This window comes from Oncorhynchus masou, chromosome 21 (genome assembly GCF_036934945.1).
Source record: "Oncorhynchus masou masou isolate Uvic2021 chromosome 21, UVic_Omas_1.1, whole genome shotgun sequence".
In the NCBI taxonomy this organism is placed as follows: domain Eukaryota; kingdom Metazoa; phylum Chordata; class Actinopteri; order Salmoniformes; family Salmonidae; genus Oncorhynchus; species Oncorhynchus masou.
Genome location: NC_088232.1, coordinates 37,747,919 through 37,764,921, shown reverse-complemented (window position 1 = coordinate 37,764,921; position 17,003 = coordinate 37,747,919). Strand labels below are relative to the sequence as shown.

The 17,003-nt window shown below is 44.3% G+C and overlaps 1 pseudogene; it reads right to left on the bottom strand.

Moving 5' to 3' along the window:
• Window positions 1-7,708, bottom strand: part of LOC135507404 (fibronectin type III domain-containing protein 5-like) — a 50,892-nt pseudogene extending 43,184 nt beyond the window's left edge.
• Between the last annotated feature and the right edge of the window lie 9,295 nt (window positions 7,709-17,003).

Sequence of the window (17,003 nt, the reverse complement as noted above, 5' to 3'; positions counted from 1 at the left end):
ATATAAACTGCTACGAAGAATACAAATGAGAACTCTCTCTGTAGGTAGTGTGGTCTACAGCTTATCATGATATACTCAACCTAGGTGAGCAATAGCTCGAGGCTTCCTTAGATATATTGCACCAGCTGTTATTTACAAAAATACATAATCCATCACCCCTTGTCTTACCAGACGCCGCTGTTCTATCCCGCCTGTACATCGTATAACCAGCCAGCTGTATGTTGATATTGTCGTCATCCAGCCACAACTCTGTGAAGCATAAGATGTTACAGTTTTTAATGTCCCGTTGGTAGTTTAATCATCCCCGTAACTTGCCGATTTTATTGTCCAAAGATTGCACGTTTGCTAGCAGAATTTAGGGAAGTGGGAGTTTATTTGATTGCCTTCAAATTCTCAGCAGGCAGCCCGCTCTCCAGGCTCTCTTTCTCCACCTCCTCTTCACGCAGATCACGGGGGTCAGGACCTGTTCCCAAGGGAGCTGTATATACTCCCCCTTCTGGCTTGTTCGAGAGTCTTCAAAGAAGAAAATAGATTCTGCTAGTCTGTTGTGAGTAATTGCAGTCCTGATTTCTAGAAGTTATTTTCGGTCATAAGAGACGGCAACATTATGTACAAAATTAGTTAAAGAATTACTTACAAATTAACACAGATAAACGAATAAAAAACATAATTGGTTGGGGGCATGTAAAACCTCTTCCTTCTGCTCCGGCGCCATTTTATCTCGGAAGCCAGCAGAAAAGCAACAAGGTTTAGTCCTCTGTCTTAATCCGTCTTAATCTGCGCATTCTAGGGCTGTGAGTCATGTGCAGGTGCAGGCAGCAGAGCATCAGCATCCCTATGTGTGTGTGTGTGCGTATGCTTGTGTGTGTGTGGTCTAAGCCCTGTCTCAGGCCCCTCTCTCTTTACAGTGTCTGAGTTAAGGCAATACCAACCAGACTCATCTTTTTGGTCCAAGGAAGATTCCACTTGTCTCTGTTGCTGCTGTTGGCTGGTGCTGCAGCACTGCTCATGCTCGTTGACATTTGCCTTCTCTCTAGTGTGTTTGCCTGCTGTGTTCAAAAATACCATCAGCGTGTCATTAAAGCTGTTCTGTTTGATTAACAGGGGGAACATGGCTTTATTAGTGCTTGTTAGTGCTGGTAATGGCTTTAATTTATGTGTTTGCTGAGCTGCAAGTGCCCTCTTGAGAGAATTCTCTACTTTTGTCTACAGATCTACTGCCAGATAACTCATTAAACATTTAATAATACAGCCAGCCAATGAATGATTACTATTTGATTACTATTAAACTGTTACCACACACATGCATAAACACACACTCCAGCAGACACTGACACACACTCTACTCATGTCGTAAAATGCCCTGCCTCCAAACAGCCCCCATACATGTAGTACGTATGTGTAAGCTACCCTTCCTTTGCTGTATAACCCAACGCATGTTCTGTTTCCTCCTCCTCTTCTGTCTGCTGGGTATTGCCCGAGTTTAAACAGCCTGCTCTTTTGAAACTGTGATGATTCACCCATTCAGAAGTGGTTGGCCTAGATAACAACCAGCCATTTAGAGAAATCACCCGAGCCAGATGAAGTTCAAAACAGTAGCTATGGGCTAATATTCGTATTTTTCATATTTCAAAAGATTCAGAACATTATTTAGCAGAAAGGAGAACAATATAAGACTAAAGTGAAGAAAGAGTATTGTTGAAGACAGACCTTCAGGAACAACAGTGCATGTCCCCTAGTTTGTTTAACATACTGTGATTTTAGATGCTTTTCTGATAAACCACCTCACCAGTAAATATTATTGAAATAACTTTTTAGCCAAATCAAATCACATTTTATTTGGCACGTTTGCCGAATACAACAAGTGTAGACATTACTGTGAAATTCTTACTTACAAGCCCTTAACCAACAATGCAGTTCAAGAAATAGAGTTAAGAAAATATTTACTAAATAAACTAAAGCAAAAAATTAAATAAAATGAACACAATAAGATGACATAACAATAACAAGGCTATATACAAGGGTCACCGGTACCAAGTCAATGTGCGGGGGTACAGGTTAGTAAAGGTAAGTTGTACAGTACATGTAATTAGGGATAAAGTGACTATGCATAGATAATTAACAGCGTAGCAGCAGTGGGGGGGGGGTCAATATAAATAGTCTGGGTGGCCATTTGATTAATTGTTCTGTAGTCTTATGGTTTGGGGATAGAAGCTGTTAATAATGCCAATTTTGGGCTAACACTTGTCGCTCCTGTACCACTTGCCTGTTGGTAGCAGAGAGACGAGTCTATGACTTGGGTGACTGGAGTCTTTGACAATTTTTTGGGCCTTCCTCTGACACCGCCCAGTATATAGGTCCTGGATGGCAGGAACCTTGGCCCCAGTGATGTATTGGGCAGTACGCACTACCCACTGTAACGCCTTACGGTTGGATGCCGAACAGTTGCCATACCAGGCGGTGATGCAACTGGTCAGGATACTCTCAATGGTGCAACTGCAACACTTTTTGAGGATCTGTGGACCCATGCCAAATATTTTCAGTCTCCTGAAGGGGAAAAGGGGAAAAGTGCCCTCTTCACGACTGTCTTGTTGTGTTTGGACTATGATAGTTTGTTGGTGATGTGGACACCAAGGAACTTGAAACTCTCGACCCGCTCCACTACTGCCCTGTCGATGTTAATGGATGCCTTTCGGCTCTCCTTTTCCTGTAGTCCACGATCATCTCTTTTGTCTTGCTCACATTGAGGGAAAGGTTGTTGTCCTGGCACCACACTGCCAGGTCTCTGACGTCCTCCCTATAGGCTGTCTCATCGTTGTTGGTGATCAGGCCTACCACTGTTGTGTGGTGATTGTGTTGGAGTCGCACTTAGCCACGCAGTCGTGGATGAACAGGGGGTACAGGAGGGGACTAAGCACGCACCCCTGAGGGGTCCCAGTGTTGAGGATCAATGTGGCAGATTTGTTGTTGCCTACCATTACCACCTGGGGGCGGCCTGTCAGGAAGTCCAGGATCCAGTTGCAGAGGGAGGGGTTTAGTCCCAGGTTTCTTAGCTTAGTGATGAGCTTTGTGGGTACTATGGTGTTGAACGCTAAACTGTAGTCAATGAACAGCATTCTCACGTAGGTTTTCCTTTTGTCCAGGTGGGAAAGGGCATTGTGAAGTGTGATTGAGATTGTAGATCTGTTGGGAAGTAGGCAAATTGAAGTGTGTCTAAGGTTTCCGTGACTTTGGTGTAGATGTGAGCTATGACCATTCTTTCAAAGCACTTCATGGCTTCTGATGTGAGTGCTACAGGGCGGTAGTCATTTAGGCAGGTTACCTTCAAATTCTTGGTTACAGGGACTATGGCAGTCTGCTTGAAACATGTAGGTATTACGGACTCGGTCAGGGAGAGGTTTAAAATGTCAGTGAAGACACTTGCCAGTTGGTCCGTGCATGCTCTGAGTACACGTCCTGGTAATCCGTCTGGCCCCGCGGCCTTGTGAATGTTGACCTGTTTAAAGGTCTTGCTCACATCGGCTACGGAAAGCGTGATCATACAGTCGTCCGGAACAGCTGGTGCTATCGTGCATGCTTCAGTGTTGCTTGCCTCGAAGCGAACATAAAAGGCATTTAGCTCGTCTGGTAGGCTCGCGTCACTAGGCAGCTGGCAGCTGGGTTTCCTTTTGTAGTCAACAATAGTTTGCAAGCCCTGCCACATCCGACAAAAGTCGGAGCCGGTGTAGTAGGATTCAATCTTAGTCCTGTAGTGACGCTATGCTTGTTTGATTGTTCATCTGAGGGCATAGTGGGATTTCTTATAAGCGTCCGGATTAGTGTCCCACTCCTTGAAAGCAGTAGCGCTAGCCTTTAGCTCGGTGCGGATGTTGCCTGTAATCCATGGCTTCTGGTTGGGATATGTACGTACGGTCACTGTGGGGACGACGTCATCGATACACTTATTGATGAAGCCAGTGTCTGAGGTGGTATACTCCTCAGTACGTACGGTCACTGTGGGGACGACGTCATCGATACACTTATTGATGAAGCCAGTGTCTGAGGTGGTATACACCTCAATGCCATTGGATGAATCACGGAACATATTCCAGTCTGTGCTTGCAAGACAGTCCTGTAGCGTATCATCCGCAACATTAGGCAAGTCACTGGTACTTCCTGTTTTAGTTTTTGCTTGCATGCAGGAACCAGGAGGATAGAATCATGATCAGATTTGCCAAATGGAGGGCCAGGGAGCTTTGTATGCGTCTCTGTGTGTGGAGTAAAGGTTGTCTAGAGTTCTTTTTACCTCTGTTTGCACATGCGCCATGCTGGTAGAAATTAGGTAAAACTGATTTCAGTTTGCCTTCATTAAAGTCCCCGGCCACTAGGAGTGCCACTTTTGGATGAGCATTTTCTTGTTTGCTTTGGCCTTATACAGCTCGTTGAGTGAGGTCTTACTGCCAGCAGGTCTTACTGTCTTACTGTGGTGGTAAATAGACGGCTGCGAATAATATAGATGAGAACTCTCTTGGTAGATAGTATGGTCTACAGCTTATCATGAGGTACTCAAACAGACCCCCCCGCCTCCCTTACCAGACGTAGCTGCTCTGTCCTGCCGATGCACGGAAAACCCAGCCAGCTCTGTGTTATCCATGCTGTCGTTTAGCCACGACTCGTGAAACATAAGATATTACAGTTTTTAATGTACCGTTGGTAGGATAGTCTCAACACTAGATCATCCAGTTTGTTTTCCAATGATTGCACATTGGCCTATAGAACCGATGGTAGTGGCAATTTACTCACTCGCCTACGAATCCCCTGTATCTCTGTGTTTTATTCATGCAAATGACGGGGATTTGGACCTGGTCTCCGGGAAGCAGTGTATCCTTCATGTCGGACTCTATAAAGAATAAATCTTCATCCAGTTTGAGGTGAGTTATTGCTGTTCTGATGTTCAGAAGCTATTTTCGGTAATAAGAGATGGTAGCAGCAATTTCATGTACAAAATAAGTGACAAACAATGCGAAAAAACAAACAAAATAGCACAGTTGGTTAGGAGCCATCCCCTCCGGCGACATCATCACTTCCACAGCTAGTGATTTGGCAGTAGAGTGGAGATGATGAGTGTTTAACTACCTTTGGCTACTCTGTCTGGGTGCTGTAACTCCTCCAGGTGGATGGTGTGATGACTTGACACTTGACAGTTAATATACTACCGCTACTGAAAATCTGTGGCAGGTTTAGGGAGTGCCAAGACTCCTCTGGTTCACTAGCATTAGAGTCCTCATTGGGGGAGTTTAATAGTCATATTACATTATATAGTAAAAAACATGTTTCTTTAGAACAGCTACTCGGTTCATCAGAACATGAAAGGGTCCCTAAAGGAGGACTTTCTACTAATTGGTTACTGTTTAATTATTTGATTGATTGATTGATTGATTGGTTGATTTGATTTGTTGATTGACTGATTTATTGTGTGTCATGGCGAGCCTGTTTCAGAGCAGTGCAATGTCTGGTGGAATTTACACCCACATTAAGAGCGTGAGGTTCATTTTAAATGGAAACATTAGCTTTGCATTCATAGTCCTTTATGACTCACATTAAACAGAAACACATTAAAGGATGTCACAACTGTAAAGTTTACAGTGTGTTGACGCCCACCCACACGCTTGTTTCAATTTGTCCGTCCTACTCACACTAATTGTTTCATACATTCTGATTGTGCTGTACGATTGAATAAAGCACTGACTCATGAGCCAGTCCTGCAGGCAGTGCAGAGAGAATTTGCTCCATCTACATCAAACTCCTTATAGCCACAGTAACTTTCACCTATTGTATGTAATTTCACAAGACAGTACTAGAGAGACAATACACATAGCGATGCAGCTAGCCCCTAATTCATAGATCTAATGGTGTTCTTCAATGCAGTGGACCTTGGGATACACCGAGTGTGCAGGCTTTTTTCCAGTCCAGTTCTAACACCCTGTGGGTCTCCAGGAACAGGATTGAAGAACACTCAGACAATCAGAGAGACCATTAATCCGCTTCCATCTCCTTAGTAGAAGTGTTAAGTGGAGAGAGTCAAGGGCACTTCTGGATGGAGACTGGATTGGAGTGAACATTGCACTTGTCTAAAATACTCTTCAGAATGTGTTTCTTCTCAAAAGTCTTCAGAAAGTCAATGTAGAGGAGAAAGGAAAGCATGACAGGTAACCAGAGAAGAGGATATGAGAAGCTAGATTGAGGAGCCATGCCACCCATATGTGCACTCCACTTTTTGCAAACATGATGTGCTTACACAGGAAGGATGTGTGTGTGTGTGTGTGTGTGTGTGTGTGTGTGTGTGTGTGTGTGTGCATGCATGAAATTGTCTGTGTCTAGGCTGTGTCTAAGTATCTGTGTGTATGTATGAGTGTGTGTGCGAAAGAGAGATAGGTGGTATAAAGAGGAGGACGATGGGAGCAATGCAATCCAGCTGAAATGTAAATGCTGGAGAGGGCAAGGTTGCGTGGACCAGAGGTGAATTCTTATTGCAGTAGTGTGTCAGTTTGATTAGCAGCACTCCGTCAAGATGAGCTGTGAAAGCCACAGCACTCATGTGTTTCGGGCAGGCACAATATGGATTCTGCTGGGGTTCTTCTCACCAGTCTATTCCCCGGGCTCACTCCCACACATAGATCTGCCAGCACGCCTTCCAAGGAACAATGTTAAATTGTTATTTTCTTCCACAGATTGTATAGCAACGTGTGCCAGTGGTCCATTAACTGTTATTTTGGTCCCTGCTGTATAGATATGACATATTACTGTGATGTGTTTAGAATAAGATCTGCATAGATTTGTTATCCTACTCCATCATTATGTAATAACAATACATGTGAATCACAGCCCAAAAAATTGATTTCTGGATAGTAAAAAATATATAATTTTATTAAAGCTATTTCATTACCTGGGACATTAGGCTTGAACCTGTACATTGTGCTACTTAATTAAATTCAAAGATCAGCTTATCAGCTTTACTTGGAACACAGACACACACAGTTGGTTATCTATGAACATGTTCGGGTTAAGTCAGTTTAACATCATATGAGTCTAAATCTTATGAAAGTAACCATTTGGCAACTGCTTGGCTCAACATCTAGTACTATTCTTGCTTATTGGTACTAAATATGAAGTAGGCTACAGTAATTAAAACATCCTCGAAAGAAAGTAGACAAAAAAAGATTGGTGCTGAATTGTTACAAATCAATTTTGTCTAGCCTTTAAATCCAGAAACGTAATTGCTCTTGTTCCATAGCATATCGAGTGTTTTTCCCAAAGATATCCTATTATATTACCAAATTATTTGGTTTCTTCACCAGTATAGACCAGTCCCAGTGTAAAATGTCTGGAGCATTGTATCAATACAGGATCTTACACACACACACACAGGCTTCATCACTCATTGCACAGAATAGGCTATAGCCTAAATGCCAATTAGAAACAAATTAGGACAAACATTCACTTATTCCCATCGTTTATTTGCACGAACACCAATGCAATCCCCCTAACGCTCACACATTAACCTTAGCGTTCTCACTGCATGGCGAATACGTGAATGCCTGGAATAATTGCTGAAAAATATAGATTTTTAAGTAGCCTACATAAATATTAACTTACCCGCTAAAACACGAGAGACACCTAGACAGCTGAGAATTAGCAGTGGCACGGTTGACAGGAAAAATCTCTCCATCCTTCAAACATTAGAGGACTTGAGATCCAATTTACTCTGCACAGCGCTATGTTAACCGCTTGGTTGTTGTTCAGCATTCACGTCAGTCCATGGGTATTTTCTCGACCAAAAAACGTTTACTGTCTCGCAACGCTTGCCGCAGATCGACTGGCGAGCGCATTCAGCACCAGGGACAGCGACTGCGTTCGGCCACTTGCATTCAACAGTGGCTAAACATGCTTAAACATGCTGCGGACCTTGTTCTTGTGTGTCGCCCACGACCGCTCTTCCTCAACTACGAGAGATAATTACAGACATTGAAGTACAGACGAGAGACGACCAGACACATCTGTGCCACTGAAGTTGGGTGGTGCTCAGTGGCATTCAACTAGGCTACCGCAGACAGAACGTGCTCGCGCTGCTCTCACTGCCTGTGCCACTGGCTCGAGATGCCTGTCCATTGACTCTCGCGTTGGTAATCATGGGCTAAAGAGGAGAGATGCATCATGCACAAACACACAGGCATACACTCTAAGCCCCTGTTATTATTAATATGGCCAGCAAATATACCTCTATGCACACATAATGTCCACTTGTAAACTTTATTCATTATGATTAAATTAGGTATGAAAGCATCTCACAGATTGCTATTGGTTACACTAAACAGCAATAACTTTGAATTTTGCTTAAAGTGTCACTATATTTTTCTCAGGTATAGACAAAGGCTGTGAGAGCCTTGAGTTCAGGTGTTGAAGCTTGAATATTCAGACATTCCAGACTTGCATTTGGTAGGCTATACAGCAGTGGGGTAGGATATGGGGCATATTTCAAGTTTGCATAGTCTGTATAGCTTACCCACTGGGCACAGACGTCAATGCAACGTCTATTATACGTTGGTTCAACGTAATTTAATTGAAATGACGTGGAAAAAACGTTGATTTAACCTGTGTCGTACTTAGTGCTCTATAGGCAATTATTATGGTGTATTATGGCTCTGACAAAATGTTATGCCTGCAGGATAGAAATAATGCAATAAAGAAAAATGTACACTCTGTTTCTGATCTGGTCATTTATTGACGGGACATACAACCATGTTTCCCTATTTCATCCGTTGAAGAGCCCTGGGGTAAGGAATTTTTTTCACAATAAAAAATGCATTCCAATTAAGTCTAAACTTTTAATAATTTCAGTTTTCATACAGTTACACATGGAGTGAAGCCATCTATCACTGTGATTGATATCAATAAGACCAAGTCAATCTAGCGGACGTCCCATTTGTCATTGACCAGTTAAATATTCTGAGCCTGTCATGTCAGTGACGTGATCGAGTGCACTCTGTCACCGACACCCCGTCGCATCTAATAACTATTTTCAGTCTACACCATTATCAAATAATGCATGTACAAGCCCACGCTAAAAACAGCCGCCTGTGCATTGATTAATAACTTATGTAGTTATTTGACACGCGGTTGAACCGCACAAATCCGTCCATTCACTATAGTTAAAGCAGCCACACCACCACACCCATGACCTCCTCTATTTCAATATATATAACTGTCTATAATTATTTTATAGATAAAAGTTACATGAAAGCCGATCTTACCTGAGTTGTAGCCTACATCAGTCGCCGCTCAATGATGTGTGCGCATGCTTCACTTTGAGAAAGCACGCGTCCGGAGTCGGGCTGCCCAACTGAGAAGCGACGTTAGTGAATGTCCTCGGCGTCCCCAAGACAGGCACCGCACTTCCTCTCACACTACACACAGCTTTACAGCATCTGGCTGGGTGATGGCGTGTGTGTGTGTGATAGAGAATAAGTGAATGAAGGTGTGCTTGCAAGTGTGTGCGTGTGTGTGTGTGTAATTGTTCTTTGCAGCAATGTCATAAAAGCAAGTGTTTCCAAGTCAATTCCGTGGAGGTTTATTATTTTTTACCTCACACATTTAAGATAAAGAGGAAGACACTCCTTAGAAATAAGCTACTGTACATGTTTATGAGTTGCAACATTAAAATGTAAAACTCTGTCCCTGTGGACAAACGTTGTTCTGGTGCAAAACCCTCAGTGTGTCACTTGTGCATGGTTAATGGGACATTAGGTGAAGTATACTGCTGCTACTCAGTCCAGGCTGGTCTCATAGACTAGTATAGTAACATAGTAAATGTAAATTCAGGACTTTGTTACATAAGACAGAAAGCTACTTATTTAAGGCAACAATTAAAGAAGGGTGGTTGGTTGGGGTGGATGGGTAGGAGTATATTCTCACCTTTAGCATTTTTGCTAATTAACAAATTTGCAACTACTTTACTACTTTACTTTTTAGCTATTTTGCTATTACTCAGCATGTTAACTAACCCTTCCCCTAACCCAAACCATAACCCTTTAACCTTTTAACCTAACACCTAACTCTAACCTTAACCCCTAGTCTATCTGAGGTTAGCCACCTAGCCACATTAGCCACAACAAATTGGAATTCATATCATATTATGGACATCCACAAATTAAAACATACTGTACGACACGTAACATATCATGCTAAATGTAGTGTGTCAGATTTACATACAGATTATTACGAAATGCTCTGAGACCAAGTTGTAGCGTCCAGTTTTGGTCATGTGTGTTCTATTCAAACAATACCAATACCAACACTTGTGTAATTGTGTAAGTGATTTTCACTCTGTTCCAGAGTCATAGAGCCGACTGAGAATTTGAGCCCAAAGGCCGGCAGATGGCGATATTGAGTCGTTTCATCTTACCCTCTGAAGTGAATCTATGCACAATTATACACTCCTATCCATGTGGACCGTGTTCAAAAATTAAATATTCTCCATTCAGTATGCAAAGACATCAATTTCCTCCTTTAAGGGTGAGGTGGAAAAGGTGGGGGAAAAAACAGAAAAATATGGTTACTTTCTTTATGAATCACCATTTCCCACCAGTGGCTAAAGCGAGTCCCGGATGTTGCAGCGCTTCCCTTGTTTTTTTTCTACAGCACAGTGGATTCTTGACCAGACCAAATGGAGGAATTGCAAGAGATCTCTTAAGTCTAGGGCCTATAGAATATGAATGGGCTTTAAATTCACCACTCAGCAAGCACATAAAGGACTGGGTCCAAGCGTGTAATTTGCTTTTGGAAAGGGCTTCACTGATACCTTACAGTTCACAATATTAAACGTAGATCAAGCAGAAAATCACAAATAAATCAGAGCTGTTTTTAATGGACGTTGTGGTATATCCGTTCTCCCGGAGGTCCTCACTCTGATGGAAGATGCTGAACGTTTACACTCTGTCTGGGTTTGTACATTTCTATGGTTGCTATAATCATCTCAAAGTAAAAAAGGGAGCCATAAAGAGAAACATTAGACTGGAGTCAGTGAGAATACGAAAAAGAGTTGTTTTCCCGACCGTTTGAAGTTTCCCAATCTGCCTGGGACCCATCTGCCACGTCCACGTGGAGACTGTTGAAGCCAATGGCTCTGTGTTTGCATAGATAATTCATTGGTCCAGTCATTCATGGTGGATTAGCAATATGGTAGAGAGATTGAAAACAAGAGCTGAGGGACTATCGATTTGGCATTTCTCTGGGTTGATCAGAGAGCTTGATTTTGATGATCATTAATAGGTGGATGTAGATAAGGCTGTGGAGGCCCTACAGTGGTCACACTGACATGTTTTAATGCATTCCATTGGTGTTTGAGGCAGACATGGTTGGCCTTGGTTTTGGATAGATGGGTTCATTTGTAATGTATTTTGTGTGCATTTACCGTGGTAAAAACATGCAGCCATTTCCAGTTGCTGAGGCAGAACTCATATTGTGTGACTTTCAAGGAGGACTGAACGTTATATCTATCTGTTCTGAACGAGCATGATGACCATGTGCAAGCCTAAGGGATGGATTAATGTAATCCCAAACTTTGTTGGAATTCATAGCCTGAATCAGCATTTGAGGGAGGGGAAAGCAGACCATTTACCTGAGCATGAATATTTCCTGATATGACATTTTGATTTACCTAGGACTATCCCTTAATTCAAAATGTGTTTTTGGATTATGAGCTGTGAAATCTCAAATCCTGGAGGTTGTGGAGAGGTGAGGGTTTGTCAAGGAGTACTGGGGGGGGGGGATTGGAGGACTGGTGGTGGAGGGGGGGGCAGGGCTACTCTGGTTGAAGGGCAGGCCTACTCTGGTTGAAGGGCAGGCCTACTCTGGTTGAAGGGCAGGGCTACTCTGGTTGAAGGGCAGGGCTACTCTGGTTGAAGGGCAGGGCTACTCTGGTTGAAGGGCAGGCCTACTCTGGTTGAAGGGCAGGGCTACTCTGGTTGAAGGGCAGGGCTACTCTGGTTGAAGGGCAGGGCTACTCTGGTTGAAGGTCCAGTGGAGGTAGCAGCAGGACAGGACTCCTTTGTTCACCGTCTCAGGCTGACCTGATTGGAATGCTGGCCCAGAATATGTTATGTGAGGCTAGCTGGCCAGAGCATCAGGAGGGAAGGGACTGAAAGATAAGGCCATGACAGGAGAGGCTCAGTTGGTAGAGCATGGCATTTGCAATGCCAGGGTTGTGGGTTTGATTCCCACGGTGGACCAGTATGAAAAAGTACAAAAATGTATATGCTCACTACTGTAAATTGCTCTGGATAAAAGTATCTGCTAGACTGTATAAAGGGAAGAGAGGGGAAATAAATAAGGGAAAAGATTACCAGTTTATGAGTCACAAAAACAGATGCAGGGCTTTGGTGTGAACTCACAGGAAGGTAACCTAAATTACTTCAAATCCCTGTCTCATACTTTGAACCAATTCACAAAAATATGGATTTTAATCTATGATTTCTGAACAATTTCCAAACACCTGCAAATGCATGATATGCGCTAAAATGTTCATGTGGCTTGGATTCTTGCCCCTGACACTGTTTTTGCACAAGAGGATGAGCACTCTGCTCATGTGGAGTTCGCCATTGAATGATTGACTTCCCGGTCCTAATCTCATTACGGCTCCATTGAATTCAGAGTTAATTTCTTCACTTTGTGCTGAGACACACTCCCGTCAGAAAAGTGGAAAATCTGAACAGGCACACCGCCACAAAGCCTCTTAGGTTTAACACGAGAAATATGCGGTTTCAGAAATAAATTAAACAAAACTAATTTTAACGGTCACGGAAGGACTAGCAACAAAACTCATGATCCACGGTGGCTATTTTTATCCCCAAAAGTGTTAAGCGGAGCGACACAGGGGAACGCAAGAGCAGACAGATGGGGAAACAGGGATGAATGAACAGAAATATTTGCTCATATAAGCTCAGATGAGTTGCAGGAAAAGCCAGATGTGGAGACTGAGGTTGGAGTTAGCCAAGTAGAACAGGGTAAACAGGTCCTGAGGGGAATCTAAGGTAGTGGTGGTGAGTAAAATCCAGAGCAAGGTAGTTGGATGGTGAGATGTGGAACAGGAGACAGCGGTAACTGCAATGAGAGGATAAATGTGTCAGGCAGGGAAACAGGCACAGCAGCGTAACAGGATCTTGCGTAATCATACATTGCTAGAATCATGAACTGATGAGTTAAGTTGCAGCTGATCATTAGTTGTAGCTGGTTGCTCTGACTCCAGCACACCTGTCTCCAACCACACAGAGAGAGGGAGACTGTACAGGGAGAGTAACTGCAGGTCAAGACACCAGATGAACACCAGAGGGCGTAGGGCCCTGATGGCGCACATCCAAATCCGCCGGATGGTATAGGCAGGATTGTCGATGAGCCGAGGGGGTGGAGGAGCAGCTGCCGGACGGGACAGGGGACTGGAGCAGACTGGTTTAATTAAGGATACATGGAAGGTGGGGTGAATTGAGAGTCTGAGTTTCAGATGAACATCAGAAGGATTTATGATACGATCAATCTCAAAAGGGGCCAATGAGTCTGGGAGCTAGTTTTTTTGGAAACCATTTTCAGTAGCAAGTCCTTAAATGAAAGCCAGACCTTTTGGCCTGGAGTGTAGACTGGGGCTGAAGCACGGCAATGTTTAGCTTGGGATTGGGTCCTGGTGGAGGCACGAAGCAGGGTACTCCGGGGCCCTCCTCCAGGTGCGACGACAATGGCACATGTCGTCCTGGATTGAGGGCATCGCTACTTCAGCCTCTTGGGCAGGGAACAAGGGAGGTTGGTAACCCAGGGCACACTCAAAGGGAGACATAACTGATGAGCCGTTGATGAGGTGTTGTGGGCATATTCAACCCAGGGAAGCTGGGCACTCCAGGAGAAAGGGTTAGCCGAAGTCACAGCGTATTGCAGTTTCCAACTCCTGGTTGGCCCGCTCGGTCTGGCCATTGGTCTGGGGGTGATATCCAGACAAAAGGCTGTCATTAATACCCAGAGCTGTGCAGAAGGCTCTCCATACCTGGGATGTAAACTGGCGTCCTCTTCCAGAAACAATGTCACTAGGGATGCCATGCAGCCGTGAAACATGGGATACCAGCAGGTCCGCAGTCTCCCGGGAGGAAGGAAGCTTTGAGAGTTGAATGAAGTGAGTCGCTTTGGAGAAAAAGAAAAAAAAATCAGTCAATAGTGAGGATGACAGTTACCATTCGATGGGGGAAGGCCAGTGACGAAGTCCAAAGCTGTGTGACCAGGGGCGACTGGGTATGGGAAGAAGCAGACCAGATGTAGGTTTGGTGGAGGTTTTGTTCCGAGCACAGACCGAGCAGGCTGAGATGAATTCCCAAGTGTCTTTCTCTGTGGTGGGCCACCAAAATCGCTGACGCAGGAAGGTGACAGTCCGGGTCATGCCAGGGTGACAGGTGAGGGGAGAAGAATGGGCCCATTGAAGATGATAAGAATGAACTGAATCTGGCACAAACAGAGCCTTACAAGGACCGTTTCTAAGATCAGGCTGGTTCAGCTGAGCCTGATGAACAAGGGACTCAATCTCCCAGGAGACAGCAGCAACGATCCCGGAGGATTGCATAATGGTTTGATGACAAAAAATAATGACAAAAAGTTTTAAAATCCATTACAGTTCGTAGAAACATGTCAAACGATGTATAGAATCAATCTTTATGATGTTAACAAATCTTCATTAATGTTTCAACCGGAGAATTCCTTTGTCTTTAGAAATGCAATGGAACGCACTTACCTCTCACAGGAGCGCTCCTGACTGAGCTCATGGCCTTCTGGCAGACCCCTTACTCAATCAGCTCTTATTCTTTCCTCCTTCACAGTAGAAGCCTGAAACAAGGTTCTAAAGACTGTTGACATCTAGTGGAAGCCTTAGGAAGTGCAAGGAGACCAAATTTACACTATCTTGGATAGGCAAAGAGTTGAAAAACTACAAACCTCAGATTTCCCACTTCCTGGTTGGATTTTTTATCAGGTTCTTGCCTGCCATATGAGTTCTGTTATACTTGGACATACAAACAGTCTTAGAAACTTCAAAGTGTTTTCTATCCAAATCTACTAATAATATGCATATCTTAGCTTCTGGGCCTGAGTAGCAGGTAGTTACTCTGAGCACCTTATTCATCCAAGCTACTCAATACTGCCCCCCAGCCATAAGAAATTAACAAATAGCTTATTCTCCAGTAGCCTCTGTAGAACTTGGTGGACATGTTACTTGTGAGCCTCAAAGCCCTTTGGAAAAATAAGAATGTCATCCACAGACAAAAACAAAACACCCAATGACATCCCTCAGTTAGTGAGTGAGACCAAAAGGCATAACCAAATACTCAAAATGGCCAAGTGGTGTGTTGAATGCCATTTTCCACTCATCTCCCTCTGATGCGGACAAGGTGGTAGGCATTCCGGAGGTCAAGTTTAGTAAACACTGTGGCAACATGGAGGGGGGCAAAAGCAGCACTGATAAGTTGCAAGGGATGCTTGTTCCTGACAGTGATACTATTCAACCCACGGAAGTCTATGCATGGCCTCAGTGACCCATCCATCTTGACAAAGAAAAACCCAGCTCCCACCGGTACGGAAGGCCTGATATGTCTGACAGCCAGGGAGTCCTGGATGTATTCTTCCATGGATTCTTGCATGGGACGAGAAAGGTTATACAACCTGCTACTAGGGAGAGAAGCTCTAGGCTGAAGCTTGATAGCACAGACATACAGCCGATGAGGCGGCAGAGGTGGGGTGTGGTACTTAATACAGGAGCTAGACCGTGATATTCTGGAAGAACAGAAAACAGGTCTGGGTGTTCTGGAATGGACTGGGGTGCAGACAAAGGGCAGAATGTAGACAAATAGAATGACAAAATGTACTCCAGGTAGTTACCCTTCTGGTGGACCAGTCAATCTGTGGGTTGTGTAGCTTTAACCAAGGATGACCCAGAACCAGAGATGAGTGAGAACAGTCGATTATGTGGAAACTGATCTTTACCTGGTGATTTCCAGAGAGACGCAGAATAACAGGATCAGTTCTCTCCAAAACACGGAAGAGTAGCTTTCCATTGAGAGCGTTGGCATCCAGAGGTGAATCGAGCGAAACAGTGTCCAGACCCAACTGATTAACAACCCCTAAGTCCAGAAAGCGCTCGTTGGCGCCTGAATCGATGAGCAGGCAGAGGAAAAGCCTGGCTCTGCCACACAAGGTTGGCCTCAAGCAGGGGTCTGGGAGATGATGGGCAGGCGATTTGGCTCAACAGTATATACCCCACTACTGCTGAGCACCCTCTTGCTGGGCACAGGGAACAAGTGGAGACCAAATAGACAGCTCCTAGTACTGATACGCCACCGCCTCTCTGGGGATAGATGGATCTGGCCAAGCTGCATGGGTTCAGGATTAGAACATGCCTGGAGATGTAATGCAGTCGGACAAAGAGAGCAAGGCACTGAAGCAGATGTTATGGGACATGCAACCCTACCTCCCCTCTGACGCTCACGGAGACGGTTGTCAATGCAGATAGTGAGAGAAATTAATTTGTCAAGTCCATCAGGCTCCTCTCTGGACACCAACTCATCTTTGAGGGTCTCAGTGAGTGCGTTCCGGAATGCTCCCTGAAGGGCCTCGTCATTCTAGCCGCTCTGTTCGGCGAGGAACTCACATGCCATTTCAGCCACACTCTGGGAGCCTTGACGAAGGGACAGAAGTAACTTAGCGGCATCCTTTCCACAGACCGGGTGGTCAAAGACCTTCCTCATCTCATCTGTGCATCCCACCGTAGGAGAAGCAGATAGGTGACTCTCTCCCACACCTCATTTGCCCAGGAAAGCGCTGCTCACCGAAGGCAGCCAATCAAAAAATACATCTTGGCTCGTTCACTAGCATAAGAGTAGAGCTGTTGCTCAAATACTAGTTAACATTGCACAAGAAATGCTCTGCAAGTGCCAAGATTACCA